Consider the following 3,297-nt stretch of genomic DNA (forward strand, 5'->3'; position numbering starts at 1 on the left):
AGAAAATGTAGTTCTTTTAAAAAACTTTTTTGAAATAATGGAACTCCAGTTGACAATTTTTTCTCCAAATTTACACGTCTTCAAAATATAGTATTGATATACTTAACTGGTAAATCTAAAAGAGAATGTGAGTGTGTGAATTTTCCTGTCCTTGCTAGCCAACCCATCTAATGCCATTTATTTCATTTATTATTTTATTTCATGTATGAATCATTTCCTATGAAACATCCTAAAGTAATAAACAATAAAAGCATCAGAAAACATCGACAAAATCATCAACAATAAAAACAAATTTGAATCCAGTACAGATAAAGAGAGAGAAGAATCTTTGCCTAAAAGGCTAGCGGAAGAAAAGGGCCTTTAATAGGCATCAAAAGGATAATAGAGACTATCAAGATAATCAGATTTTTAGACCCCTGGAAACCACAGCTCTTGTAAGGAACCCTTAGTTGCCAATCTTACCAGGGCTGGAAAACAACCAAAACCAATCCTGTAAGGTAGATCACACTGCCATCACCCCTTTTGTCCACCAGCTTGAGCCCGGGAAACACAAGCCTTAGATTACACAGAAGTCTCTGGGAATCCAAGAAGGCAAGAGCTAAAAGCCACACTCTGCTTCCTGGAGCCCCAAGCAAAACAGACTATTCAGTACCAGGGACAATGGCCAAGGTTTAGTGCCCAAGGTTTACCTGGAAGATTACACCAGAGTAATTATGAGGTAGCTTTATTAACAAATAAAAGTGCATAAAAATAACAGCATAAAAATCCTTAAACCGAGAATACCCATAAGGCATAGGTATTCCCAGACAGGTTTAGCACCTTGTACAGCTCCTTGAAAGTTCAGACTAAAACTGTAACGGATTCCACTGCCCCACTGACATGGAGCCACCCACTGCCACAGCTGGCAGATGCCCATTGATGCCAACCTTTGACAACAGTCCTGAGTAAACAGAACTCCTGTAGTGCCAAACTGATAATCCATATCCAAATCAGTTTCATTCTGTTCCCCTCCTGGGCCTTTAAGATAAATGAGGCTGAGGGTGGGAGGGGATTCAATTGCATACAACAAATGCAGGTGGTATATTTAAAGATGATCTGGAGATCTTACACGACAAACCTGCTTTGCTTTTGGTGTTAAAGAGGGGGAAATGCAGTGGGAAAGTGTGGGATAACACTTCTTTTGGTACAATGTCATCTAAATTCCCTGCAAACAAATTAGACTGAATGCTCATTAAATAGCCAATGCCATCTCACCTCCCCACAAAATAATAATAATGATAGGGATGAATGCTCAATAAACAGATTGTCTGTGTTTGGTTATAAAGCAAAGCCAAATACTCCCAATCAAGTTCTTGAAGTTGAGGAATAAACAATACCATGTACTGACCAACTTCTCGTGTAAAATGGTAGCACCCAGTATTGTAACAAAAGATGATCTTGGCTTTAAAATGGAAATGGACTGCCTTCAAGTCGATCCCGACTTATGGTGACCCTATGAATAGGGTTGTCAAGGTAAGAGGTATTCAGAGGGGGTTTACCATTGCCTTCTTCTGAGGCTGAGAGGCAGTGACTGGCCCAAGGTCACCCAGTGAGCTTCATGGCTGTGTGGGGATTCGAAGCCTGGTCTCTCAGGTCGTAGTCCAACACACTAACAACTACACTGCACCGGCTCTCAATCAGGGCTTTATTTGGTGTGGAGTACCTCTTCACTGGTACGGAGTACCTCTTTTTTGGCTGCCCATGGGAACTGTTTTGTGCTTGCACCCACAGCACTTTTAGCAAGGTATGAATACCCGCACTTCATTTTTGACCAAAAAAAAAGCACAGGCTTTAATCCACCCTAGGGAAAAGTGTCAGAAAAATAATTCTTCCTCTGAGTGTTTCCCAAACGTAGAGCTTGCAGCAAATCTTGTATGAGAGATGGGTATCTCCCTTTAGTGAAATCAGTAAACAGAGGAACCAGTGGATCTAGGTAATAAAAAGGTTCAGGCAACTTCTCTCTCCCCCCACTACACATTTTAAAATTCCAATGGCTATAGTGATATACTGGTGATCCTTTTCAGGATGCTGAGCCAAATTTGGCATCAGTGGCATAATACGTGCAGCCTATTAGAGCACTGACGGAAATTCTGTCTGGCTGTGGCTCATTTTTGCTTGTAAGATCCAGCTTTTGTAGTGAAAGTAATTACAATAGGTTTAACCCTTTACTATTGTTATTCATATATGCATTGCTAAGTTCTTAATGAGAAGCTGGTCAGTTCACTAGCAACAGCAAAGGGGCTTAAATTTGCAGACTAGAGTATGTAGCTGTTTTAAGGACCTGCCTTATACAATTTATTTAAGCATGACATCATCTTGACCTCCGTTTCATCTTTCCTGCTGTTCCAAGTCTTGGCTGTATTACTGTCCTTTTGCCACTTGCAGCGTGCTTGTTTGTGTGTACAGTGTATGATTTGCATTCTCCTGTTCTCTAATGTGGCACCACTTTAAGGGATGCTTCAGCCCCTTTGTGGAACTCACCTTTCCCCCTGGTCTTTGATGTATTTCAGTTTGCAGAAGGGCAGGAAGGCTTTAGCAGTGCATTGTTTTTGAAAGCAAGATATGTGTTAGAACCCCCCCCCCCCCGGAGAGCAGCCTCCATGTATCCCTGGCTTTATGAGAAACTCATCATTGTCAGTGTCCTACACCAGAAGCCCAGTGGTCAGCTTCTTTTGCCCTCATTTAAAATATAAGGCACTAGGAGTGCCTTCCTGCATGGATGAAGTACCACTGCATTATTTTTAAATCAATGCCATTATCAAGATTCTTTTTAAAATGTTTTTAGATTTGAGTGCAGTTATGCATCCATGCTCTTTCTGGTCCTCCAGCAGGATGATGCAAGTGACTTCCTTATTTGGGAGTTTGTCGTGATTCTGTCTAAACCGTTATTATGGACAATGTTTAACAGCGACTCTCACACCCAGTCAAGCAGAATTGCGCTAAGCTCAGGTCCCTTAAAGTGTGATCCTTGGGCTAAATTGGTATTTTCGTATGCCCCCAGTTTAATTTAGTATTTCCCAAATGGTAATACAGCAGGTGAAGATGCAGCCATATGTAATGTTCAGTCATATTAGTTCTTTGGCTGCTACCTTTAAATTAATTTCCCCCCCCCCAAAATTATATAATATATACATATGACATCAACATCAGTTGCTGCCTTTTGAACGCCTGTCACAAGGCTGGTGCACCAAGAGTCTGGCTGTGTTGTGGCCACTTCGACATCAAATATGCCCATGCAGTAGCCTCCAGTTCCTGATG

The sequence above is a fragment of the Rhineura floridana genome, chromosome 3 (genome assembly GCF_030035675.1).
Source record: "Rhineura floridana isolate rRhiFlo1 chromosome 3, rRhiFlo1.hap2, whole genome shotgun sequence".
In the NCBI taxonomy this organism is placed as follows: Eukaryota; Metazoa; Chordata; class Lepidosauria; order Squamata; family Rhineuridae; genus Rhineura; species Rhineura floridana.